Source organism: Marmota monax, unplaced genomic scaffold (genome assembly GCF_021218885.2).
Source record: "Marmota monax isolate L192 unplaced genomic scaffold, Marmota_monax_Labrador192_F-V1.1 WCK01_AAM20220418_F8-fsc00036, whole genome shotgun sequence".
Taxonomy (NCBI): Eukaryota; Metazoa; Chordata; class Mammalia; order Rodentia; family Sciuridae; genus Marmota; species Marmota monax.
The window spans coordinates 12,947,536-12,964,319 of record NW_026694491.1 but is presented as its reverse complement, the minus strand read 5'-3'; the positions used below and the strand labels follow the sequence as shown (position 1 = coordinate 12,964,319).

The 16,784-nt window shown below is 34.5% G+C and overlaps 1 protein-coding gene across 2 annotated transcripts in view; it reads right to left on the bottom strand.

Annotated features, from left to right (window-relative positions):
- Nucleotides 1-16,784, bottom strand: part of Mgat4c (MGAT4 family member C) — a 794,840-nt gene that overhangs the window by 337,322 nt on the left and 440,734 nt on the right. For both annotated transcript variants that reach the window (XM_058571319.1, XM_058571318.1), the window contains one exon: nt 13,465-13,527. The gene's annotated coding sequence lies outside the window, so the exon portion shown is untranslated. The remainder of the gene's footprint in view (nt 1-13,464; nt 13,528-16,784) is intronic.

The window sequence follows — 16,784 nt, the reverse complement described above, 5'->3', positions numbered from 1 at the left end:
TTCTTGCATTTCGTTCATTCTGTTTTTTTTTTTTTTTTTTTTACATTTTAGTAACTTATTTGTTAAATGTTATTTTGACCTCGTTTTATTTTTGTTTATTTTTATATAATTTCTTATTTATGTTTTGTTCTAAATTGTTCTTAGCTGTAGATTTCATTGCTAAACATTTGATCTAAATAGGAATAGAGTATATTTGAAAGAAGCCATTATATTCAGAGTGAATTCTAAAGACAAATTCTATGAATAATAGTATTTGTACCATTTACAATATTTTTATTCAGTAGTAGGAGCTAAAATAGTACAAATATAAACACTTTGGGAACTGATCCATAGAGAGAGTTGTTTTTTTTCTTCTGTCTATACAAAGAAAATTAGAAAAACAATCAATATTTGTTTTCCAGAAACATTTGCTCTCTGCCCCAGATTTATGTTAGGATGTTTACTTGGTTTGTATCATTCTCAAGAGATGAGGTTTATTAGAGCTACTTGGATGGCAGTCTTAGAAATCTAAAGACAATTGTTTGTTTTTCCCAAAGTACCACTTCCCAGTGATTATTATTCAGCCCTGCAGTATTAAAATGACATGTTCAGTTTCTGAGTGATTGTCTTAAAAAATTATTTCAAGTATTTTAATGCATGTTATAAATAAATGTCAATTTTGTGACACACAGTAGATGTTTACAAGCAGGGCATTGTTTTAATATAAATGCTGCCTTCTTTATTTATGCTCCACACAAGGACGCACAACAATTGGAAGCTAACAGACCAATTCTAACCATGTTTATTTGGAATAGGTAGACATTCAAATACAGGCATTTATTTTGATGCTGTTTTACATTGTATTCTCTGTTAATGTAAATTAGTTCACAGTAACTCCTAATACTGAAGATTATAAAAGCTGTTTTTGATATGTGCAACCTTGTTATATTGGTTCCTTTCCAAGTCTTTCCCTACCCCATTCTCATGAATCATTACGTATTCCAGTGACATCCTTATCTACTGTAGCTTCATGATGTAAGGTAAAAACAATACCTTGCCCAAATTCACAAATTAATGCACAATAGAATATTGGCAAAATATTCCAGTTCTAAATTTTTGATTTAAAAAAATTACAGTTTAATGTTGACTTTACTGTTTTGTTCTGGACATGGGCAAATCCAAAGATCACTATAGCTCAGTTCGTTCATCTATAAAGTGGTTGAAGTAAAAGCATCTGAAGCAGATAGAGCATTGAAATCAATAAAAATAGTGCTAGACACAGGTCTCCATAGAGTCATTTCAATTCTGTTACTATTACATTCTTCATGTCAGAACACTGTGATGAACATGCATGAGCTGTAGAAAGACCTTCTTAACTGTACTAATTGGGTAACTTCAAGCAAAGTATGTTACTGATCTCTATGCCAATTATTTAGAAAAACGAGAATCATGTTCTTTTTTACACAATATTATTGGAAGAGTAACTGAGATAAACTATGTTTCATAATAAGTATCCAGTAAACGTTAGTTTTACTCCCTACTCTACCATCTGGATGAAGAAAATCAAAAGACCTAATGTATAGAATGACGATTATATTTAATAATAATGTAATAGTTACTTGAAATTTATTTAGAGTAGTTCTTAAGCATTCTCACCACACACAGACACGGACACACACAAACACACATACATAACTCTGTGACATACGTATACATTAAGTAGCTTGATTGTAGTGAACATTTTCCAATGTATATTTATATCAAAACACACTACTTGAACATATATACTCAAACTGAAAAATAAATAAAAGTAATCACAAACACAAAAGACTTATAAGCTCTAAACCCATTAGACTGAATTAAAATGGTAAAATTTATATTATGGAAAAGTATATGGAATTAATTTTTGAAGAAATTAATAAGTCTTTAAGTTTCCAAATACAGTGGATCATCTTTTATGTCACAGAAGAGAAGCTGTTTATATAAAAAAATGTGATTTTAAAAAATTAAGAAATTCCCTTGAGTTTCTGCATTTTCAGAAGTGTGCAAATATCATACCAGTTTTCCTACTTGATCTAAAAAATAATCTAACACAACATGAATAATCTGAAATAAAAGTCTTTAACAATAGAAGCCAAAACTTCTTAACTAATAAAATCATTAGTTCTAAAAGAGGCCAATTTCACTCCTCCATAAACAAGCAAATGTGGTTGAAAGTACTTATGAAAGACAATTTAGAAAAAAAGTATTTTAAGTGTTAGGAAAACTTTTAAATGATTGCCTCAAACAATAGAACACTGGTCTATCTAAACATTCAGCTTCCCTTTCTTAAATTATTTCATTCAAAATAATTAAGACCATATATTTAAAATGATTATAATCAGTTATTAAGTATACCTAGATATGAGACATACAAGCACTAATGTGAAGAGACTGCAGAACATGCTTTTGCTATTATCTTGCTATCATTTTATCATAAACATATCATAAGACATCATATTATTTCAATATTATTTTAAGTACTAGAATGCCCCACATTGTAAATTGACCACAATATGTTGTCACCATGGATATGCAAAGATTAGCAGCTTTATATACAGGAAATGACAAGAGCCTTCTGCAAGATTTCCATTTGTGACCCATTCTAATTAGCTTGTTTAAATCAAATATATCCTCTTGGTCATCTATTGACTTAGACTACAGTACTGCATAAGGGAGAGATGGGTTGGACTGAGGGGAAAAGCTTGTCCATGATTCTAGTATCTGTAAAGAGGTACTGTAGGTGATTTGGGTGCTATGTTTGGAGCCGCCCTTCATTTGGTTCATCAACATGTCCTACATAATCATCTAGTCATTGAGGGTCACCTGAAATAGGCCATCTTTGCTGGAAACCTGCATGTATTTGTGCTACTTCAGCAAGTGCTCACTCAACTTTTTTCTACGTTCCCAACTTTATTCACATTCAGGTGACTGTCAAAAAAATATATTTATTTAAGCTGTACAATTTGATAATTTGTCATATGTAGATACTGTGAAATATTTATGAGCTAAGGTAATTAGCATAGCTATCCCCTCATGTAGTTACCAATTATTTTGAGTACAGAGAACAATTAAGATCTACCCTCAGCATATCTGAAAAAATGCAATTTTGTATTAGTAACCATATTTACCTTGTTGTCCATGTTATTTACAGAATGAATTTAATTTGCTTAAATCTAACTTTCTACAATTTGACCAATATCTTTTCAAATTCTAAACCCTAAGCCTCTTGTAATGATTTTCTATCTATTTCTATGACATTGACATATTTAGGTTCCACAATATATGAAATAATGAAGTATTTGTCTTTCTGTGTCTGGCTTATTTCTCTTAGCATAACACATTTTCCATGTTGTTGCAAATAGCAGAGTTTCTTTCTTGTTTAAGACTAACTAGTATTCCCTTGGCCAATTTTCTTCATCTATTAATTCACTGGGGGACATTTAGGCATTTTCCACATCTTTCTTATTATGAATAGTGCTGGTATGAACAAGATTGCAGATACATATTTGAGACACTGATTTCACTTCCTGGCTCAAAAGATGGTTCCATTTTAATTTTTTGAGAAATTAATAAGTCTTTAAGTCTCCATACTGCTTTCCCCAATGGCTACACCAATTTACGTACCCATCAGCAGTGATCAAGGATTTTAGCTAATTATGCTACAATTCATTTTCCTGAGAGTTATTCTAATAGATTGAGATGATACTTCACTGTGGTTGTGATTAACATTTTCCTGATAATTAGCGAAGTTAGGTACTTTCCCCATATATATCTTGTGGTTATTTGCAATCTGGAAAAATTATGTTCCTAGGCTTTTGCAAATTGTATTGAATTATTTCAGTAATTATTTTTCCATTCTTTTCATCTTCTTTATTGGTGGGTTTATTTTGTTTGTAGTTCTGGGGATCAACCCAAGAGTCACGCACACCATGGGCAAGCGCTCTACCACTGAGCTACATCCTCAGTCCCTTATATCTGTTTTTTAACATTCTATAATTTAGATACTTAAATTTCAGGATGAATCCAATAGTTTGCTCGTTTTTATTTCTCCTTTTAGATTATTTGTCTTCTCACTTTGCTTCCTGGGAATTGCCTTCATTTTCCTTTCAACACTACATTGCAGTCCTGTGCTAAATCATATTAGAGCTGAGGCAAAAGAAAAAATCAGGTACAATCTTGTCATTATTTTAAAGATTATCTTGTTAAGGTACTTAAAGTATTAAAAGTTTCAAATTATTTTATTGAAGTACAATTCATTTTATTATTAAGTTGTCTGGTTTACCCTCAAACTTCACAGAATATCACTTCTTTCACTCTAGTCTCCCACCTGCTTAACATACAAGCTGACTATCCCTTCTTTTTTGTTGCTTAATATTTTTTTAGTTGTAGATGATCACAATACCTTTGCTTTATTTTTACGTGGTGCTGAGGATCTAACCCAGTGTCTTACATGTGCGAGACAAGTGCTCTACCTTCGCCCTGACTACCCCTTCTTAGTGCTTAGTAAATCTGATGCTGATTGAAGCCTTTTGTTTTTAATGAGCTGGTTGCTTACTCAAATCAAAAACATAATTTCTAGTATAGTAAAACTGGAATTATAGAAATGATTTTTAAATAGAAAATTGCATGAATTTGAGGTAAGAAAGAGAATAAAATTTTAAAACCAACAAAAATTCTGGGTTAATATGCTTAAATATATACAAAGATATTGCCACCATGAATTGGAAGTTGCTTTCAAAATTTGGAAGAATCAAAATTAACAGGAGTTCTTGGTGTTTATTTAATCTTTTTTCTTTAAATCCACTCTTCTCATAATTCATCCACAGCATAAAATTTATCTTTGCTGTAAATTCTTAAAACCAGGGAATTCTGTGGTGTGGTGTTATGATACTATTTTCATCTTTCTTTATTGACAACTTTGGGTTTATTTTTGTCACACATTTATTATTTGCCTCTAGTCCTGAGATCTCCCAGCTTTCAAAATGTTGTAGCAATTACTCGTGACTCCTGATTTCTCTTACTTGGAATATGAGTCATGAAATAAAAAAAGAGGGAAGGAAGGAAGGAAGGAGGGAAGGAAGGAAGGAAGGAAAGAAATGAAAACAGATAGACTCTTAGTATCAATATTTTAAGGATGGAACTTAGATGTAAATGTTTGACCTACTACCTTTACTGAAATTTGACTTCTTAAACATTTAATGTGTTTGTAAGATTCTATAAATTTTAAAAGCACAACAATAGAATGAGGTGAGCCAAAAGTGTTGTAATGAAATTCAAGATGAGTAAAATGTACTCATTTTTTAAAAAAGATTACAAGTTATATACTATGTAAAAGATAATATACTCTTTTCTCAGCATACAAACTCTTAGGAAAAATAGAATTTTAAATGACCATATTTTACAATCTGAATTTTGTGATATTGGAGAAAAATCTCAAGGTACTATGGGTACAAATAGAAAGAAGTGGACCACAGTACAGTAAGCAAGATATAATCTCCCAGGAAAGATAACATCTAAACTGAACCACTGGGAAAAAAAAAAAAAAGCAGAAAGCAGAGAAAAATGATGAAGAATACAACAGAACACTTTCAGTCAAATGTAATAACAATGCATGTGAAATTCCACCAGGGAAGAACAAGACCATCAGGAAAGCCTTTTAACAGTTCATTAAGTACAAAGTCCAGAAAGACAAGGAAGAAGAAGAACTAACAAGACCCCTCCTTAAAGGGTAAGTCATCTCTTCTAAACTTTGTCTCAGGACCAGAGGCAAATAATAAAGTAACTATCTCTATACTGAATAAAAACACTGAACATTGATAATAAAGGTATAAATAAGATTTAAAGGGGTGAATTGACTCTATGCTAAATACTAGGCTATGGCCTGAATTTTAGATTTATTTAACCAGAGGATAACATTTGTAATACATGCACTGTAGATGGAAGAAACTTTTAAGTTATGCAACTTAGAAAGGAAGCATGATAAACTAATGCCAAATAAACCTTTGTTTTACCTTCTGTGGATGTGATCTAAGACACATTAGAGGATTAGGAAGAAAAAAAAAATACCGGAAGCATGATTTTCATAATTTTCCATTAAGATATTAGAGTCTTGACAAAGCTTTCTAATAAACTGATATGACCTTTTGTTCCACTGAGCCTCTCTTGGTTCTTAAAATTTACCATTATGAAAAAAAATATAGTCAAGAAGAAGAACTAGAGCAAATAGATTTAAAAAAAAAAAGTCTTGGTTTTCAGAAAGTTAAAAAGCGTATTTACACGCAGGTGCTAAGTACTTTGCTTCTGTTACTTATCTGCAGAACACAAAATGACTAGGAGATCCCAGTTTCAAACTGCTTCACCTTATCTTAACTGCGAACTTCTTGGTGCACTGCTAAAAGTGGCATTGTCAATCTTAATTATTTTCTGCCAAGAAATTGTCACTGAGAATTCATTGTCTATATATTCATAATTAATTAACCCTTCACTGGTCTCACCGAGGCAACTTACATAATAGAAACTTAGACATGAGCTTTTTAAATTATTAAAGGGCGTGGGAGTCACACAATTATGTGGAGATTCTCCACATAATTATTGGCACTTTGGGAGTACAAATGCAGTAACATAGACATGGGCAAAGAGCTGTGTATGTAAAAAGAAGGAGATACACTCTTTGCCCATGTCTATGCTATTCCATGTATACTCCCAAAGTGCCAAGAAGGTTGACTTACTACTTGTGGGGGAGGAGTTCAAAATATTACTGCTCAATGACAAAATACACTGGATCACCCAAGAAATCTGACAGAGATTTACAACAAGATTAATGCTTTTTTTCATGCCTGTTTACACAACATCCACTCTACAGATCATGGATCAAAAAGCAATTTTGACGAGTTTTATTATTTAAGAAATACATTTTATAAGCTATACCTCTCATACATTGTGGTTCCTCTTGTAGAGCTCGGCAAAGTAAATTGAAAAGATAGAAAGGATTCACAGTTCTAGATGCCATGAAGAAACTTTTGATTTACAGAAACAGGTCGGAATATCACAATTCACATGAATTTGTAAGAAGTTAATTCCATCTCTCATGGATGACTTTGAGGACTTGAACAATTCAGTGAAGGAAATAACTTGATGTGCAAATAACAACAGAAGTAGACTTCGATTCTGAAGACAAGACTGAATTGCATCAATCTCATGATAAAACTTGAACAGATGAGAAATTGTTTCTCATGGCTGAGAAAAGAAAATGGTTTCTTGAGAGGGAGTGTACTCTTAGAAATTATGCAGTGAAGACTGATAAAACGACAAAAAAGTATCTAGAATACTATGCAGACTTAGTTGGTAAAACAGAAGAATTTGAAAGAATGGATTCCAATTCTGAAAGAAGTTCTCCTCGAAGTTAAATGGTTCTGACAGGGCATGGATGGGCAGCACAGAGCTGAGGAACCTGTGAAGGTGGCCTCTTCATGGGTTCTTGGAATCATGTCAGAAAGATTTTCTTCATGTTACTTGAAGTAGTAGGCATGAGATTATTAGAAGGAATAGGAAAAGGGAAAAGGGGACACTCTTAAAGGAAAGAGTGGACCCTCTCATAGAAGTGGTGTGAGCTTCTCCTGCCCTTTATTGGGAGTCCCAGGAAATTTCCAGAGAGGTCCACTCAGGTCCACCTTTTGACTTTTGATTGACAACAGAAGACACTAGACTTTCAAGTCTTTAATGTGCCTGATAGCTGTAGGTTGTTTTGGCCTGTTTTTAGACAGGTAACTTGTGTTCTTGTTTGTATTTTGGACCTTGCCTTTCTCCTAATGAAGAATGCAACATACCTGTTGACTTAAGCCAGGCAAGGCTTCAGGAAAATTCCTTTTTTTTTTTTTTTTTTGGTACTGGGTATTGAACTCAGGAGTACTCGGTTACTGGGCCACATCCCCAGACCTATTTTGCATTTTATTTAAAGGCAGAGTCTCACTGAGTTGCTTGGTGCCAAGCCACTGGGACTACAGGCATGTGCCACAGCACTTGGCTGGGAAAATTGCTTTTTAAAAGAAAGCTTATCGGGGTGAGCACAGTGGGCCCAGAGCTAGTGAAAAGTGAACGTAATGTAACAGCAGGGGAACTGCATGGATATGTGGAGGATAGAATGGCATGGTTGCTTACATAGTTGGAGTTAAGGAAATTGAGTCCCCTGTTTTGGCCTCAATTTCCTGCAGATTAAGGGGCAAAAAATTGAGGCAAAAGCAAGGGACTCAATTTCCTGCCCCTTAATCTGTTTATTACCTTTTGAAGAGTCCTCAGCCAGCTTTCTTTTTGAGGGTTTGATGTTTTGGTAGACAGGGTGACTGAAAGTTGTTTTGGTGTTACCTGGTAGGGTATGACCTGATCTTGAAATAAGAGTTTTCATTGAGGGGATGTAATTAACTCTGGTTGGGGAGATTTTGACATACCAGGCCCCCATTTTTCAGGGGCTTGCTTGTCAAATAAGGTTCCAGTGGTTCAGTGGTTTTTGGACATACTCATTTCCCAATTCAGGGCTGACCAGCCTACCTTACAGCAACAAACATTTTTGCATGTTACAGAGAAGTCTTCATGAGTCAATGGATATAGCAAATCCCACTGTTGTCTTTAAGAAGTTGCCACAGCCACCCCAAATATCAGCAACTACACCCTAATCAGTCAGCTGTCAAAAAAAAAAAAAATCAAGGCAAGACCTTCTAACTGCAAAAAGATGCTGACTTGATGAAGGCTCAGATGATTTTTATTACTTTTTATCAATATAGTATATTTTAATTATTGATCTTTTAGATGTAATTCCATCACACCCTGAATATGCTAAAGTATAGTATAAACATAACGTTTATATGCACTGGGAAACAAAGAATAAAAAAGGAATCACATGTCTTGTTATTACAATATTTGCTTAATTGTGGTCACCTGGAACAAACCAATATCTCCAATGTATGGCCTTAAATTAATGAATGTTTTCAATGAATCAGAGATGATTTAGTTTTTCTTTAAACTATTTTAAAAGATATCCACAGAAAATTTCAAAATTCATTTTTCAGAATTCTATGTGAGGGGGTGAAGAAAATACTACTCCAAAATACGGCATCTTGACAGTAAGTATTTTAAGTTGAAGGAAATTGAGAAAGTTACAGAATCAGAAAAGTCTCTCTTATCTTCTCCTGCCCACTCTCCTTTGAGCACTCCCATGTAAGGTATCTTAGCCTGTACCTGGAGGGAAGGAATGCTATACAGAGCGGCCCAAAAGAGCCTGAATAAATAGACCTATAACTCTCTCTTCCCCCAGCTATTTAATTAGCCTACACCTTTTTTTACTCAATCATACTTCTACAGAATTGTACAACTTTCATCAAACGAAAACAAAAATATACGTTGTCCCCCATTTCTTTGGATCTTCATTTTTGAACATTTCTATACCATAAAAAACTTTTCTTAATGAATTTATTATGATATTTTCTCCTCAATCTGTCTTTGTGACAGGGGTTATTAGCCATGAACCATGTAAAGGCAGAAGAAAAGATACTACTTTTGTTGCTGTATACATTGCACTTCATATTTAATAAGTTTTGGTAGCTATAATATTTTAGATATGGAATGTCCACTAAAGTTTCATGTGTCCAGGTTTGGTACCAAATAAAGCAATATTCAGGCACGCCCTTGGGACTGTATCTCATCTCTAATCCCTTCCTCTTTCTTTCCCCCCGCCCCCTCTCTTTCTCTGTTTTCTGGCAACCATGACATGAACAGCTTTATCTGCCACCATGATGTTCTGTCTTACCTCAGGCTCAGGGCAATGGAACCAGCTGATTGTAGACTGAAGCCACTGCCAGGAAAAATAAATATTTCCTCCCTTTAAGAACCTTTTCTCAGGTATTTGTTCCACAGATTAAATCTGACTAACACTGTGGCTTTAGTAATACAGTAAAGAAGCTGCTGAGATATGGAATTTGCTGAATTTTCTAATTGAATACAAAGTAGGTCTGTAAATATTTAGTTAAATCAGTTATTATATAACTCTTAGCTTTATATGTTTAATATGGACTTTATATTTCTGTTATTCTTATTTGAAGAATTACCTGGTTTTCATTATCTCATTTCATCTAAACAACAATTTTTTGGGGGGAGGGGGGTTGGTGAGTGTTACTGGGGTTTGAACCCAGGACCATTTTTGTCACTGAGCTACATACCCAGTCCTTTATTTTTTACTTTGAGACAGAATCTTGCTAAGTTGCTGATGTTTGCCTTCAACTTGTGATCTTCCTTACTTAGTCTCCCAAATTTCTGGGATAACAGGCTCACACCATTCCGTCTGACTCAGTCAACAAATTGTACTAAGTACTTACTAGAGTCTGGGCACTCTGCAGGACACCAGTTTTAACCCTTATTTTTTTTAAGTGATCTGAAAATAAGCAATATATAATTGTATATATTTTGAATTCTTAATAATTATGGTGAAAGACATGAGGTCAAAGAAGCTTGCAAGAGAATGAGTAGGTCAAACGGTTAGGAAAGACTTTTTTGAAAAGGTCTGTAAGCTCTCTACGTAGGATGTAAGAGATGGGGAGCTAGTCATTATAGAACAGAGGAAAATTAATAAGATAGAACTGTTTAAAAGATCACTATTATTTGACCAGAAAAATGTTTGCAAAATATTTTAAATATCTCTAACAAAGTGGTCTGTTGTTTGAAATGCTTTAAAAATAATATAAATATAGTTTGTGTTTTAAAATAGTTTTCAGTGAAGAAAGAAGTAGGAGAGAAGACAGAAAGGAAGAAATTAATGAAGGAAAGAAAATATATCCTCTGAGACACCACATGGGTTTTTATAAACATGGAAAATTTTAAAGTTAGCCATTTTTCCTTCTATGTGAAAAGCACAATTTTAGGATGGTGAGAACATGTCAAAAATATGCCCATTACATGTACTTTGCAGATGCTCTAATTGTATTCTTTCCTTAATATTATGAACTAGTTTTCTTTGTCTTTTTATTTTTCCATAAGAGAAATGCTTACCAGAACATTTTGAAGCTCTACAATAATATCATTAAATATTTTGATTCTGTGCTCCTGTTTCATAGGAGGCCTTAGAAGGTTTTCAGGTCACAGTCTAATTTAAGGATTTGGAGATGTGAGGAATATCTCATTTAAATATAGTGAATTATGCATGAAAGATCTAATAGGTTCCCCACAGCAATGCCCTAATTATGCTTTAATTCATTAATAGGAAAATTCTGGTTTATATTGGATGCTCCACATTCTCACAACTGGGACAGAATTTAAAGAATTATACCTCATAAATGCAGAATAAAATCATCATTTTTATCCACTTGAAAGAGTCTTCTTTTTGCCACTTCATGAAATGATCACATTTGTTTTTGCATTGCGATACAGAATATAATGAACAGTTTTAAATTAAAAAAAAATTAGAGAGAACATATCAGTTTATGTTGCTCATTTACCCACACTAAAGACTGTTGTCATGGCATGCTAAAAATACTTTAGAAAGATTTCACTGATTGCTTCCATTTAACTGCCACTTTGCCATTTATTGACTTAATTTTGCACAAAATGAAGCACACTTAAGACACATGAGAAGATATTAGGTTTTAGTTCTACATACCTCATCATGGAAATAATAAAATGAAGAAAACCCTTTTTTTTTTCTTGGTACTATATTTGCAAAAGAACCCACATCCAGAAAGAAAAATCCATACTAAAATCTCTCAGCATAATCTTAACACACACAAATAAGCATCTCTTACTTTTATGCTCTTTTCAAATTAAAGCCAGTATCTATTTCATTTCAGAAGGTATGCCATTGTTTTACAAAATACACTGAGTGATAAAGTGGAATTTTCATAGATGAAAACAACTGTAAATCGGGGGTTGGGGTGTTGGAGGATCTTTCTTTTCTAAAGCTTTTTGTTTAATGAGTCTTGCTTTAAAGCAGCTCTGGATTTTTTTTTTTTCTTTAGAATAAATCCATGAGTTTAAGAACATCTTTCTGTTTAAATAGATAAAGGAACCATTAAAGTATATTCACCAGGATCTAGGCCAATACATATTTTATATATATATATATATATATATATATATATATATATATATATAATATTTACCTACATAATTATCAGAATAATTGACTGTGGTAACAGAAGTGTTGATTAAATTTTTTGTTGTTGCAAATACTTATATATTAAGAGATAGTACAGTTTTGGTCAATCCTTTTACTATTGAAAAGTTCCAAGAGATCACCTCACATATATTCAGGTTACCAGCTTTCTAATAGATATAAATTCAATAGCAAACAGCTATATGAATCAAACATGCACTGCCCAATAGCATGGGTTTGAGAACCCCTGAATGTGACCTGCTCCCAGAGGAAAGCAATTTAATGCTCCGTTGCACACAGAACAGTATGTATGAATCACAAAACCTTCAGATAAATTAGTGACAGGTACATCTGAATAGGATTTCTTCTAAGTCTCTTATCTACAGCCAGGCAAGCTTGTTTCAAGCTCACTTTCAAAGATAACTCCATGTGGCCTGTCGCCTTGGCAGTTCTCACAAAGCAAACAACCCCCATCATCCATTATTGGGGAGAAAAATCCCCTTATTATTTCAGTTACTGTGACAGCAAATGGGATAAAGTGAAAGCTATCTGCCAGTTGAAAATTCATCAGTCGATTACCACGTCTTATATCTTCTCTAACTTTCACAGGCTGTGTGCTTTTTGCTCTTTTACTTTTATTTTTGACAGTTCTGATATCCCAGACTTATAGCCATGGCAAGGTTCAAGAACAAAACAGCAGGTTATCAAAGACAACTTATCAGAGGCCATACAGGGAAAAGAGATGCCAACCATTAGTGAGTAGCTGAAAGACAGATCTAGACAGAGGGAGGGAGAAAAGTGCATCAAGCTTTCATCTTTAACTGGCCATTTATTCTGTTTGAAAAAACTCTGAGGAAATTTTGAGATGCTAAAGATACATTCCAAGTACTTAGGAATATTGGTTACAGAGAAAATTAAAAACAGTAAAACCAAACCAACCAAACGAACAAAACACACACACACACACACACACACACACACACACACACACGGAGAAAGCTTATATATGAGGGATCATATTGACATACCTTATCAACTATAAACACATTGGAATATCAAAACCATACAAAACCATGTGCATTAAACTAAGTATCAATATATAGCGTAAAAATTCTTTATCATCTACAAAGTCAAACATTTATTAGTTACTATAATTTTTTAAAAGCAAACAATAAAACAAATTCTACTGTAGTCTACGATTATACTTACTGGAGACCGACTCATTAAGTATTTTAATAAATTCCATGTCATGTCACTAGGTCAATGACATAGCATTAAATAATTCAATATCACAAACCAACAAGACTCACATTTTAGGTTCTGTAGAGATAGTCCTTCTCATACAAAATCAGGGTTGTGCTTTCTGGGCGAGTCTGTGTTAAATCAAAATGACAAAAATCTTAGTTTCCCATTCTACTGCCACTTAGAATGCATGCAAATAAACTTCCATCTAGTCAAGGGGGGAAAATTGCATTAAGGAGCACTGATTTGTAAATTTGGTCTTTTCAAATGTAGATGATGTTTTCCCCTCCTCTCCCCACATATCTTTGCAAAATTTCAGGAATGAACTCATTATTGTAGAAATTCAAGTAAAGCTATGGTCAGTTAATGAAATTCAGGCCTGGGATTAAGCTCCATAAACATGCAAAATAGTTGGGCATTTGCAATTGGGAGAGACATGGTGATGCTGGAATGGAAACAAAATGAGCCATATAAATTAATCAAAGTACAATATGATACATTTAGCTAAGTTAAATGTTGTCCTTATATATGAGGTGATTCATAGTATTTCAAATGTGCAAAAAATAAAAGCAAAAATAACTTAAAAATGTTATCAATACCATATCCAAAGACACTTTAGGGAACATAAGTATAGCTACTAAATTTACCTTCTTTGAAATTACACAAGTTTAATTAAATTGGATATATTTCCTTTATAGCTTCAATAATTTAAGCAACATTAAACACCATTTTAAATATGCAAGAATTTCAGTTAACTGGCAATAAAAATTATTATTTCTGCTCTAACTACTATGCTTATACTGATTTATTTACAATGTACTTCAAAGTCATCGGTAATTTCTTAAAAGCTTTAGTAAATAGAGAACTAAAATGCTCAATTAAAATGTTAAACTCTACTTGTGCAGCACCATATTATATTAATATTATTTTATTTTTATGAATTAGAAAAACTAAAAATGTAGTCAGAACAATAGGTTTGAATGTTTAAGAAGTTAAATGTCAGGTAAGTATTGTGTAACTGTTTATTTGAATTATGTCAACACAAAGTCATAATAATTCCTTCATTATTATATGCCAAGATTTTGATGCTTCATAATGAAACGTTACATTTTGCTGGTTAATTATCCACTAACTCAACAAACAGATCTTGACCAAGATGCCCTTTTCATTCCCTTTTGCTGGATCAAAATGTAGACAGGCTTCTTACTAACTCTAAGCCCTGACCTTCTTATTCTTACTTACTTTAGAAAACTTGCAATTGTAAATAATTTATCTTCCCCTTTGAGATGTAAATCTTCTTCCTGTCTCCTGCCAATTTTGCTATGCAGAAAATCTTTCTCTAGGACCTTCGGAAAAGTGATCAAGAAAATAGTGCCCCTAATTCCCAGTCTCTATGAAAGAGTAGGAGCCCAATTTAGATAAGCATAATTAGCAAACACTGATGGCTAATCCCATTGACCAACCTCCCAACTAATGTCCTCTAACACTTTCCACTTAATCACTCAGACTGTTAAAGATTCTGCCAATCTTTGTTTTAGCAGTTAAATTCAATATCTCTATTTTTGTCATTTGGAAGTAAGCTGTCTTCACCTGTTTAACTCTTGAGTGCAATTTTTCTTTCACATTCTCAGGTGTCTATTGTGTGCTAGCAGGAATTCTGTTAATTCAGTGGTGAGCAAGACACAGTATTTTTCTTCATAGCACCTATCATCTTGTGAAAGACAGATATAAATAAATTCATATTTAAAATAGATTGTTGTGAGATTCAAGATGGCAGGCTAGAGGGAGGCTGCATTCTGAGTCGCTCTGGGACCTGGGATTCAAGTATGAAAATAATGTTTCTCTGTCAGTGATTAGAAGATCCCCAACAGCTGCTCCCCACAGGAATCATAGCTACTGTGCCTCAGCTGTCAGCACAGGACTTCCAAAAACTTGTCCATGCAGGTCCTCCCGAATAGGACCCTCCTGCACTATCAGGACTCCTGGTCACTGCTCCCACAAAGGAATCCTGACTGCAGCTCCCAGAAAACCTAGCAGCAGCCCAAGTGCAGACACTAAGGCTGCCACTCCTGTGTGGACCACTATCTACAAACATGGGGCTCCTCCAGTCTCCTCCATCTCGGGGCACTGCAGCCACTGCCACAGTCCCATACACGTGGTAGCCTGCACCTGGGGACACTGCACTGGGTTCCATGACAGCTGCCAGCCATAATACTGCATGCCACAGAGCTGCATTTCTGAACACACCACTCAAAGCTACAGCCTGACTCTACCCTATCGCTGAAAGCAGACACCTCCATCTTGGGACACCTTCTTTGCCATCTTTAGTAGGGGCAACCGAGTTTGGAACACTGGCTGAAGATTAGAAAAAATATGAAGATCCTGAAAGTCCCCAACTCCCCCTTCTCCCCAGCAGCCACTAACCTGGCACAGTGCCTGCCGCTACAAAGCCAATCTACAGCCACTCTGTAGCTCAGAAAACTGGGTTGCAAAACCCAGGTGCAAAACCCAGGCCTGAACTGCCCAATATAAAATAGCTCTCCTACAGGTGTGTAGCCCACAGAGCGCAGCACAGGAGACATCTGGAGAGAAAGGTTTTTGATTGGAAAGCGGAAAGGGATGGGGTGAGATATAGTTTAGAGACTAAATTAAAGACCAGGAATTGTGAGGTCTATAGGAGATAACACCAGGCACCCACATCACATGAGCAGGCCCCAAAGGAGGTCCTTAGGGTGCAGTCTCCATTGGGGACAAGCAAGTACTTGCCCCACCTCCACGAGCTCCGCCCCCAAGACCAACCCTCCCACCCTAATAACCTTCACCATCCTGAGGGTGAATACCAGCAAACAACAGACAACCCCACCTATTAGATGAGAAGAGAAGCCTGGAAGATACTGATCTCCAACAAAAACAATCCTTGTATTTTCCTTTTGAGATTTGTTTTTTCTTTTCTTTTTTTCTTTCTGTCTCTCTCTTCTCCTGCCCTTACATCCCCAACATTTGTGAAACCAAGTACTTTTCATAAATTAGGCTACTGAGGACTGGGATGGTTAAATTGCATATTACAGTAGTGTTATATATTCTTTTATCTCCTATTTTTACATTATTTACCTTTCTTAATATTTGTTTGTTTGTTGTACTCTAATGCCTTCCCACTTACTTGTATTCCCCAAATCATTTTCTTTCTCTTCTCCTGCTACTAACCAACTTCTTCAGATTCCTATTCCATGCTTTCTCAGATGTAATAACTCTATATCCTCAACTCTTAGCCCCTCAACATCTCAGACTCATCCTCAGTTTTTTTCCTGCCATCAGAAACTGTAGAACTTTTGGCCTTCCAGAGACTCGACTCTTAGGTAAAGACATCCACAAACTGAAGATGAAAGGT